Raw genomic sequence first — 11,544 nt, forward strand, 5'->3', positions numbered from 1 at the left:
TGTCGATGCCTGGAGTGGCCCTCCTCCTTTGGGGTACACAATGGCTGTGCCTGCCCTTAACCACTTCCTGAAAGCTCGCCACTTGAGTGAGAATAACTGAAAACACTTAGATGTATATCTTACCCAGATTTTAGGTACAAGCCTGTAAATTAAAAGAAGAGATTTTACTATATCTACTCTTTTCTAAACCGCTGTTTCTACCTAACAAAATATCTACTTCCACGTGTCCACACCCCCGATCCTAGGTGTCCGGGCGCCACTACGCTGGCCACTGGACATTGCACAGCACCTGGGAGCACACAGCTGGGGAAGGGTGCCGTGTCCCGCTCCCGATCATGGACGATCCTCAGAGAAACGTGACGGCTCCAATGCCTTTTCAGGCCCTTCTGGTTATTTCCTCAGAAAAAAAATGCCTAGCAGAAGAAATTTTTTTTAATTGAAAATGTTAGTGATGACCGAAAGAAATCTAACTGTGGACAGTGAACACACAATGCAATATATATCTGCCTTACTGTTGAATCGTACACCTGAAACTTACTGGATTTCGTTAACCAATGTCACCATAATAAAAATGAAAAAGAAAAATGTTAGAGGTAATTAGAGTCACATGCAATCCTAGGAAGTGACAGGGAAGGAGGCCTCGTGTTAGCGAGCTTCCCCGAAGGTAACTAACACTTTAGGAAACAGCAGAAGGTCACGACCCAGACAGCATCGGGGGTGCGTCCACTGGTCTTGTTCCAACGTCCCGGCTGTACTTGTGCTCATATCTGTATTGCATCCCATACAATTTTATCTCCCAAGCCGGTTCCTGCAGCGACAGGCAAGACACCGAAGACCCCCAGCGAGGGTGGCCCCTGTTGCCCCTTTACGGATACGCCTCCGTCCCCACTGCCCCCCCACCGGTCACTAATCCATGGCAAGCCCTCATCTGTCCGCCATTTGTAAAATGTTGTCATATGTGAGATCACAGGGTAAGTAACCTCTGGGAGTGGCTGTTTCCGCCCAGCGTGTCCCCCTGGATCCGCATCCGAGTGGCTGCTCCGTACAAACAGCTGGTTCCTTCCACGGCGGGGGTGTTCCGTGCGTGGGTGGACCTGTTCATTAACCCCTCGCCTGCTGGGAAACATCGGGGTTGATCCCAGTGTTGGCCCGTTACTGACTGGGGTGCTATGAATGTGTGCAGGCTCTGGTGTGAGCGCGTCTTCGTTTCTCAGGGAGAGGTGCCCCCAGCGCCCCTACTGCGTCATACCGCGCTTGCGTGTTCGGGTTTTGGAGAAACTGCCCAGCCGGTTTCCGGAGCCATTCTGCCGTTTCGTGTTCCCACGGGCGGCGTCTAAGTGATCCAGTTTCTCCACATTTTTGCCGGCATTTGTTACGGTCACACGACTTTTTATTTTCGTCATTGAAACAGCTGTGATTTTAGTTCGCAGTTCGGTAGTGGCAAATGGTGTCAAACACATTTGCACCCAACTGATTGGACGAAGCCCACCCGGTCTGGGGGGTGATTTGCTTTACTCAGAGGCCACCGATTTTCTTGTAAATCGTATCCAAAAACACCCTCACAGAGACATCCAAGAGACATCCAGAAGAACACTGGACTAAATCTCTGGGCCCCGTGGCCCAGCCAAGTTGACATGTAAAATTAACCACAATCCCTTCATGACCCTTTCGACAGCTGTAGGGTCTGGAGTGATAGCTCCTTTGCATTCTTTATATATCGATCATTTGGATTTTCTCTTTTTTCTTGTCAGTCTTGCCTGAGGCTTGTCGATTTTATTGATCTTTTCTAAGAACCAGCTGTTTCACTGATTTTCTCTCATTTTTGTTTCGAATTCCATCGATTTCTGCTCTTATTTCCATTATTTCCTTCTGCTTCCTTTGGGCTTATTTTGCCACCCCCGCCCCAAGTTCTTAAGGTGGAAGCTTAGATTTTTGAGACTTTTCCTTTTTCCTCGGAAGGGTGTCCAGTTGCACAGATTTCCCTCCCAGCACTGCTTTCTTGTGTCCTACAAATTTGGATGCATTGTATTTTCATTTTATTCAGTTCAATATTTAAAAAATCTCCTTGAGCCTTCTTCCTCTTTGAGGCATGAATTGCTTAAAGTGTGTTGTTTAGCATCCAACCGTTTGGAGATTTTCCGGAGGTCTTTCTGCTAGTGATGTCCAGTTTGATCCGTTACAGTCGGAGAACATACTCTGTATGATTTCAGCTCTTTTAAATTGTTTGAGATTTGTTTTTTGTGGCCCAGGACATGGTCTGCCTTGACCAACGTTCCACGAACTGTGCGATCTGCTGTGGCTGGGTGGCATGTCCTATAAATCTTGTTGGATGGTGCTGGTGTTAGTTCTTGTGTATCTTTGTCGCCTTCCTGTCTAGTGGTTCTGTCAGTCGCGAAAGGGAGATGTGGAAGTCCCCAACTAGAATTGTAGATTTGTCTGTTTCTCCTTTTGGCCCTCATTTTTCGCTTTCTGTATCTTTCAGCTGGGCTGCTCGATGGCACACACATCTAGGATCACGGTGTCTTCCAGGTGAGTTGATCCTTTTATCATTACATAATGTTCCTCTTTGTTCCCACTAATCTTCGTTCTGAAGTCTACTTTACCTAACTTTAATATACGGTTAATAACATCAAAATATGTATTGTATAGTATGTACTAGTTAATAATATACCACGGCCACTCTTACGCTTTTGAACTAATATTTGCATTTATTATATCTTTTTTTCTCTTTGACTTTTAGCCATTATGTTTGAAGTGAGTTTCCTGTAGGGCAGCATGTAGTTGGGTCTTGTTTTTTTGTTTGTTTTTAATCCACTCCGTCGATCTGTGTTTTAATCGGTGTATTTAGACCATTTGCATTAAACTTTGTGATATATTTGGGCTTAAGTCTGCCATTTTCTTATTAGTAAGTTCGTTGAGCCGATAAATACAATAAGAGTTTTCTGTTTATTCTCTCTTTTTCATTCTTCTCTCTTTTCTTGCCTTCCGGTGGGATACTTGAACACATTTTAGAAGTCCATCTTGATTTTTTTATGTTGCTTTCGAGTATAACATTTGTATAGTTTTCCAGTGGTTCTCTGGGTGTTGCAGGAGGCACCTGTTACCTGTCTACCGATATCATTTTAACAGTTTGAGCGCAGTGTGGAAACCTCACTACCAGGTGGCTCCCTTTACCAACCCGTTTTAAAAACTGTGATTTCTAAAGTATTTTCTACGTGTACATTTAGTGCCATATCGGATGGTTACAAGGTTTGTTTCAATCATCCAATATGACTTTTTTAAGAAACTCATGATAAAAAGATAATCTATTATATCTATCCCTATTTTACCCATCCGGTGTTTTTCTTTCTTTTCTGAAGCTCTAAGCCGTCTCACACAATTTCTTTTCTGTTTGGAGGACTTCCTTTAGCTATTCTGTAAGGGTGGTTCTGCTAATGACAAGTTATTTTAGTTTTGACTGAGAATGTTTTCATTTCCCCTTCATTCCTTAAGTATAGTTTCCCTAGACACAGAATTTATGGTTGACAGTTCTTTCCTCTCAGTGCTTGAAAAATGGGCCACTTCCTCTGGCCTCCCCGGTTCCAGGTGGAAAAATCCAATTATTCTGATTATTCTTCCCTTATAGGCATGCGCTGCTTCTGTCTGCTTTCAAGACATTTTTCTTTGTCGGTCTGAGTTTTCAGAAGTTTGGTTATCATGTGTGTGGCATAGATTTCTTTGGGTTTATCTCGTTTGAGATTTGCTCAGTTTCTTGAATGTGTAGGTTTATATTTGGAAAATTTCTGCCGTTAGTTCTTCAAATATTTTGTTCAGCCCCACGCTTTTTCTCCTCTCCTGGGATCCAGTGATACAAATGTTAATTTCTCTTTATGGTCTACAGGTCCCTGAAGGGTTGTTATTTATTTTTTCAGTCTATTTTCTCTCTCTTTTTCAGACCGGGTAACTTCTGTTGTTCTGTGCTCCAGTTCATGGAGTCTTTCTCCTGTTATAGTAATTGTGCTATTAAGCCCGTTTGGGGAATTTTTTATTTTGGTGTACTGTATTTTTTAGTTCTGTAATTTCGATTTCTTTTTTTCAATAATTTATCTCTTTGCTAAGATTTAATGTTTTCATTTGTTTCAAGATAATTCGAAATTTCTTGTTGAAGCATATTTGTGATGGCTGTTTACAATCTCTGTCAGATAATTCCAACATCTGATTCTTCTGGGTTGGTATCTGTTTTTTTCTTATTCAAGTTGTAAATTTCCTGGGTCTTGGTATGACAGTAATGTTTAAAATCGTAGTCTCTGCAGCTCGGGTATTCCGTCAGGAGAGCTGAATCCCACGTGAGCCTTCTGCTTTGCAGGTAGGTGTCCCGTTCGGGCGCAGCTCATCCCGGCCCACGTTTGCGGGTTGTGGCTCCAGTGGCGGCATCGTTTCCAGGGCTTGGCATTCCAGTCTGGTCCGATTCATTCATCTGCTGCTGCTGGAGCTTCCACGTTGTTCTGCTGGTGCTGCCTGTAGGGACAGAGCTGATGGTCCAGGCTGCCCCGAGCTGGAAGTCGGGCCCTGGGAAAGGGAGGACCCGTGGGATGGAGAGTGCTTCCTGAGACAGGCCAGCAGGCCTCCCGCTCTGCCAGTTCCCCTGCGGGGGGTACAGGTGGGCTCCCGGCAGCTGCTGGTGTAAGGGGGGACACGCGGGGCCCAGGCTGCTGTCTCCTGCTGGGTGGGGGCGGGAGACTCCAGGCTGCTGTCTTTGCCCTCAGTCCTGAGTCCCTGGCCAGCCCGCCCTCCTTCATCCACCTTTCAGAGGCATGTAATTGTCTGCTCCATTATTTCCCAGTTTTTAAAGTTCCATTCAGTTGGAAGAGGAGAGTGAGATGTGTTCACATCATCCATTCCTGAAACAGAAGCCTCTGGTGTTATTTTAAAATTTTATTTGTATAATTGTTCAGTGTATTTTAAAAACAGCTTTATTGAGATATAACTCACAAACCATACAATTCACCCATTTAAAATTGTACAATCGAATGATTTTTATTATAGGTACGAGGTTGTGCCACGCTTACCAGCCAATTTTGGGACGTTTTCGCCACCCCCAGAGAAAGCCCATACCACGAACGAGCTTTCTGTCTCCACGGATTTCTGTCTCTGTGACATTTCATAGCGATGAAATCGCGCGAGCCTTCGGCTTCCTCCTCCGAGCATCGTTCCCGTGTTGTAGTGGATTTCAGCGCTTTCTCCTTATTGCCAGAGAATATTCCATACGGACAGGCCACATTTCCCTTGTCCGTCGTCAGCTGGTGGCCATTTGGTGCGTTTTCACTCCTTGGCCGTGGTGACGATCCTGCTGTGCGTCTCCATGTGCACATCTGTGTGGACAGGTGCGTTCACTCTCTTGGCGGTACAGCCGGGAGTGGGGCTGGGGCACGTGGTGACTCTGTGTTTAAGCATTTGGGGAAATGCTCAGCTGCCCATTTCGCGTTCCCGCCGGAGTGCAAGAGCGTTCCAGTTTCTCCGCATCTTCACTGACGCTTGCTGTCGTCAGGCTTTTCGGATCTCTCCGTCCTCCTGGGTGTGGCGTCTGTGGTTCTCACCTGCGTCCCCCCGATGGCTGCCGATGCTGAGGACCTCTCCATGTGCTTATTGGCCGTTCGTGTATCTTCTTTGGAGAAATGTCTTTCAAGTTCTTTACCCGTTTTCTAATCTGGTTTATTTTGGTTGTTGAGTGGAGGACTTTGGCTTTTATTCTGAGAGGTGGGGAGCCACTGGAAGGTTCTGAGCACAGCAGTGTCACTTGGGCTGTTGAGAGTAGTCGGGATTCCGGGATGGCCTGGTGAGGGAGAACACTGCCTGGCTCTGCAGAGGTGACCGGAGGTGGGGACACAGGGCTGGTTCTGGACACATTTTGAAGGGGGAGCCAACAGTATTTGCTGACGGAGCAGATGTGGGCAGAAAGGCCCTGCCTCTCACTCAGGAAGCATGGGGTCAACATCTACTGAGATAGTGAAGCTGCCGTAACAACGTACCACAAACTGGGTGGTTCAGACAACGGAAAACGCGCTGTGTCACGTCCTGGAGGCTGCAAGGCTGAGGTCGTGCGTCCGCAGGGCTCCCCCACCCCGAACCCTTCCTGCCTCCAGCTCCTGGTGGCCGGGGAGCTCGGCCTTCCAGTCTCTGCCTCTGTTGTCGCATGTCCCTCTCCCTGCGTGTCTGCGTCCAAACCCCCTGTCCTTACAAGCACAGCAGTCACTGGGTTCGGGCCGGCCCTGTGACCTCCTGTCGAGGTGATCGCCTGTGAAGACCCATTTCCAGCGAGGTCACAGCCACAGGTTTGGGGATTGGGACATCCACTTATCTTTTTGGGGGGCACGGTTCAACCCGTAGCAGATGAAAAAGATGAGAGAAGTTTGGGGATGAGGGCCAGGCACGCGATCTCAGGCCTGTGAAGTCTGAGATGTGTATTAGACGCCCCACGGGAGGTGCTGAGGGTGCGGCTACACGTGGGAGCTGTCAAAACATAAATTTTAAAAAACTTAAAAATGCGACATTGCAGCTCTAAAGTGAGGGTGTGTCAAAGGTTTATTTAAGTCATTCATGCAGAAACCAGCACGATGGTGAGGCTGGTTCAAAAGCTTGCAGGGAGAGGGAAGTATTTGTAGGGGCTGGAAAAAAGCTCGCTGGGGTAAGCGTGTTAACTGAGATCAAAAAACAGGCCACCGTTCTCCAGGGGCCGTAAAACCGCGAGCTGTTCTAACCGGAATCTTCCCTACCAGACAGAAGTCATTTCTGTCACTTTCTAGTGAGCAAAATTCATTTGCGTTGCTGTCAGACAAGAATCATTTTACATAGCCATCGTTTTCTACAAGTCTGTCCTCCACGAGTCGTAAAAAAGTCATAATCCATAGTAAATAACAAGTTAAACAGCGCACCCCAGAGAGTCAGGTCTGGGGACCACACTGAGCCTCCCACCCAAAGGGCCCGCCACCGTCCTGCCTTTCGGAAAATTTTTATTAGCGCCACCCCCTCCCTCCATCACGAGAATCTCCAAAGGTTACTGTGCACCACAGCAAGCACCCGCACAGGAGCCGCAGGGATGGTAATGAACAGCTTCGGCCAGCACGTCCGAGCCACATGGCATTTCCCACCGCCGAGGCCGGAAACTCGGCTTCTGCCTGGGAGGTCGCGGGTGTGGGACTGGGCCTCTGCTACACCTGAGAGTTTAATTTCTCCTAATCTCCTCTCTTTCTCGGTTACACAACTGAACCTTGCCTGCAGAACCTGCCACCCTCCCCAGGACCGTGGTGCCTGCCCCAGCTCGCACTGCGGCACAGGGGCCTGGACGGCGTGGGCCTGAGGCCTGTGGGGGTGTTGGGTCAACACAGGCCCTATGGCCCTTGACCCTCAGCTCGGTGGGTCACACGGAACCACAGGGGATGTTTTCTCAGACACGACACCAGCGTCAGGTCTTGGCTGCACAATCGATTTGTCCTGTTGTGTCCTGGCAAAGAGGAGAACTGATTTCTATTGAAACTATGCAAATAACCAGATTTCTATTAAAAGTGAAGAGTCAGTAACAACAATTTCCCCTGAATGCCGAAGAGGGAAAATCACCACTTAAAGAATGTTTCGCTTGTCTCTATAGGAAGCAGGTGACAGTGTCCCCTCACGACTTGCATCTGAGGGCACAGGCTACTCCGTGAGCTTAGAGACAGAGCAGGAGAAAAGAAGAGTTTTATCTCCAGTCTCTAGAAAACAGAGCCTTGGAAACAACGCTGGCACCTTCCGCTTGCCTTTCCTGGGCCCGGGCCTTCAGCTGCAGAGCTAACGGTGGGACGTGTGGGGTGGGGCAGGAGATCCTTGATGTCCCCAGAACCCAGCTTTTGGCCGGTGCACCCCATAGGGGGCAGCAGCTGTTGTGTCTGAGGCCAAGCTCCGGGCTGACCACTAGGTGAACGCGGGGGCTCTTCCTGTTGAAAGAGCATCACACAGAGAGGGGACGAGCCGGGTGGCCTCTGCTGGGTTGGAACTGTGACCACCAGCACGAACTCAAGGTTCATTCATAGATGTCAGGGGAGACAGAGGGGTGTGTGTCGTCCTCACACGCCCCTGTCCCAGCTCCGTCTGCCCAGTGTGCGTGGAACCGCAGGTGACAGCCTTCCGTGAGCCGGTCCCATTCGGCATTGTTGTCCGAGACCCGACACGTGGCTCGTGGTACTGTGGTCCGCTCCTGTCAGCTGCGGTCGCTCCGCCACTCTATGATGCCCCTTGCTCGTCCCCTTCACTGTCCGTGGACTCTCAGGGTCTCCCCAGCATCTTTGCTCCTGGACACTGCCACGAGTCCTCCAAAGAACCCGTTCGGGTCTCCAGGCCGCGTGCGTGCTGGTGCGGAGCAGTCCGGGTGGACCCGGCGGCCGGACCCCGTGGCTGGGCGCAGCCCGCACACGTGGCAGCTTGCATCACCCCAAAGTGGCCACAGCAACTTCTTCCACAGCATGCGCTCTCGCTAAAGAGGGACCCTGACACTTCTCTCTATAGGAAGCAGGTGACAGTGTCCCCTCACGACTTGCATCTGGATGGGTTGGAGCGGAAGTGACGCCATGTGGCTTCTGAGGAGATGACATAAAAGGCAATACACGTCCCAGCTGGTTCTCTTGGGACTCCTTGCTCTCGGAACCTGGCCTCCGTCCCATGAGGAAGTCCCCACGCCCTCAGCCCACAGCCTGAGCTGGCTGAACACCTGCGTGGGAATGCCATTTTGGACGCGATCCCTCCAGCCCCTGGGGAGGTGCCCCAGCTGGCGAGGCGCAGCGTAGACGAGCCGTGACTGTGGACTCCTGCCCGCAGGGCAGACCCGTGAGCCAAGGGCATGGTTGTTGTTTTGACTGTGAAGTTTTGGGGTGGTTTGCTATGCACGCGTCCAACCTCGTTGGCTAATGCCATATAATTTACCCAGATGATTGCACCACCTGATGTTCTGGCCAGCAGGATGTGTGTGTCTCAGTGACTCACCTCCTAGGCGTCACCGGGTATTGCCAGGCTTGAACGTCTGTGACCACTTGGTGCGTTTCTCTTCGCATTTGCAAAATGCCTAGTGAAGGTATTGGCCCTTTCCGTGTTGTCGTCTGCTAGCTGACGGGCTTTGCCCGCCGTCTCACTGGCTGGTCGTGTTCCAGTGTTGTTGAAAGGGCTCTCTGTATATTCTGGGCACCCATCATTTGCAAGGTGCACGTGTTGCAAATACCCTCTCGTTTTTAGCCTTTCGTTCTTCCTTCTCTTCATGGTCTTTCGAGGAGCAAAAATTATATGATACATACTTTTCACTCTTATTTTCAATCTCTGACATTTTAGTATTTCTTGTAAACACTATTTAAGGACGTTTATATTCCAATTTGAGAGTCTCAGTCTTTTAGCACGACTTTAATTCAATCCTGTCTCTCAGCTCAAACATTTGAACGGATCCCTGTCATCTCATGTTCTGGTCCTTATTTATCACGCATTTTTCCTTTTTTTCTGCTTTGTATTGGCACGGTCAATTTTTCTTCCTTTCAGTTTTCACCCATGTGTCATGGAATTGTAAATCCTATTTCCATTTTTTAGGAGAAACTTGGGTATTTTAACATTTTAAGCCTTTTTCTGTCCATTCTAAAATCCTCTAGCAATAGAAGAGCTCTAGTCAACTTGTACTTCCCGCCCCTCCCTCTGCTTGCCACGTGCCGTGTTCAGTCATCTGGAATTCGCTCTCAAGTTGTTATTTGATTTTCTTTTTAACAGTCCAAAGCGGTTTCTTCGCTGGCATCCTGTCTTACCCTAGGATTCCCTGTTCATTTCGCTAGGGTGTATCTTTCAGTAATTTCTTAGAGACCGTGCGTGGTACTTGGACGTTTACAGGCCGTGAAGACACCGTCGTTGTGCGGTTTCACTTGGATGCTGGCTTCACGGTGTGTGGAATTCTAGGTTCAATGTTCTTAGAACTCAGGCAAACGCTGCTTCGTCAAGGGGCCGTCAGGCTCCCCTCCTCGCAAAACAATGACAGTGGGGTGCAGTCTGACCAGAAGGCCCCTTCTCTGAAGGTGTCCGAGCTCCACCATTTTATCCTTGGAATCCCGCATCGCAGGCCCCTGGGCAAAGGGAAAGGCTGCCGTTTGGAGCCGCTGACACGCCTATGGGGCTTTCTTCTTACCTTCTGGGCACCAAGTCCTCCTTTGAGAAGCGATTCTCCCATCTCTTGTTCCGTGGAGAAGGGTTTGTCTTTCATCTTCTCTTTCCTGAGACTGTCTCCTTCTCCTGCTCCACGTTGTGAGACCCTCCAGCTTGCGAGCTTGCAGCTAGCACGCCCTGGATGGACAGGGGTGCAGGCCCGCTTGCTTGTCCTCCACTGCTGGCACCCCAGCTCTGCTGGCCTCAGATCAGCACACATCTGAAGAGCGGGGAGAAGCTGCAGCTCCTGGGTCCCGTGCACATGCCTTCGGGGTCCAGTCCCCGCCCAAGGGTGTGTCTGGAGGGAAACCAGTTTCAAGGTGGGACCTTTCTCATGACTGACCACTGGGTGACCTTGGCTGCAGTCCCTTCCCACCCCCAAGCCTTCAGTTCTCAACCTGTGCACTGGGTGGCAGTGGGGCACAGGTACTGCCAGCAAAAGGCCTGTGGGTCCCATCCCCCACCCAGGACAGGGGGGCAGGGGAAGCCTGCCCCCAAGAAGGTGTTTGGGGTGGCCTCCTAAGCAGTGGACCCTGCCTTGCCCATCCACGCGAAAAGGCTCTTACCAGCTCAGAAGGACCCAGCCTCTGCCCTGGAGAGGGGTGTCCATTCCTGTCCCGAGGGACTCCCCTGATGGGCAGGCTGGGGGCCACCTGCTGTGCCTTTCCCCTGGGGCTGTGCTGCCCCCACAGCAGAGGCTCCTTCATGGCCACGGCACTGACAGGCTGACAAACCCTCCAAGGCCACCGAGTAGCCATTTAGGCTTCTCCCTCCCCTCAGAGTATCTTGAGACTTAATCTCCGGATGAAAACTGTCGTGAAACCACTGAATTGTAGAGTTTAAACAAAGGCCAAGGGGGAAGCAGCCAGCGGATCCTCTTCTGGGGGAGTGTTCGGGCACCTGGTCGCCGCACACTAGGCCTCTGATGCCTAACTGAGGGCCCAGCTGCGGCGGCGCCTCAGGCCGGGCTGCTCATCTCTCTCCTTGCACGCACCCCATCAGCCGCCCCTCCGTCCTCCCGACTCCGCAGGGACCACCCCCCGGCTTCTCCCACCCCACCAGTACCCGCTTCTCCGTCCTCCACCCGGCGTCCCCGCGCAGTGGCTCCTCCCCTGTCCGGCGCCCGCTCAGGTTCTCTTCCATCTCGTTGTTGGGAGTTTCCTTTCTCCGCTTTCCATGTCCCCTTCTTCTGGCCTGGCCCCCACGCTCACCCCTCCTGTCTTCCTGCGGGCGTCCCTTAAGGCACCCTTGCGCCCAGCACCCACCTAGGGCCGCCGCAGCCCCTTCCCGCTGTGCGGCCGATCCTCCCCCGCCCTCCCATGGTCCCGCCCCTAGTCCCCGCCCCGCCGCACGCCCCGCCTTCCC

General features: G+C 50.8%; 1 protein-coding gene and 1 long non-coding RNA gene across 2 annotated transcripts in view; one reads left to right on the forward strand and one right to left on the reverse strand.

Annotated features, from left to right (window-relative positions):
• BRD1 (bromodomain containing 1) overlaps positions 1 to 11,544 on the forward strand; it is a 54,047-nt gene that overhangs the window by 1,532 nt on the left and 40,971 nt on the right. Inside the window, exon 2 of the mRNA XM_025051025.1 lies at positions 2,483 to 2,529. The gene's annotated coding sequence lies outside the window, so the exon portion shown is untranslated. The remainder of the gene's footprint in view (positions 1 to 2,482; positions 2,530 to 11,544) is intronic.
• Positions 4,935 to 11,466, reverse strand: LOC107196103. Its single transcript, XR_001517433.2, has 2 exons — positions 11,245 to 11,466; positions 4,935 to 10,477 (listed from the first exon to the last, which is right to left on the reverse strand). It is a non-coding gene; the product is annotated as an uncharacterized LOC107196103 (long non-coding RNA).

This window comes from Pteropus alecto, unplaced genomic scaffold (assembly GCF_000325575.1).
Source record: "Pteropus alecto unplaced genomic scaffold, ASM32557v1 scaffold118, whole genome shotgun sequence".
Taxonomy (NCBI): Eukaryota; Metazoa; Chordata; class Mammalia; order Chiroptera; family Pteropodidae; genus Pteropus; species Pteropus alecto.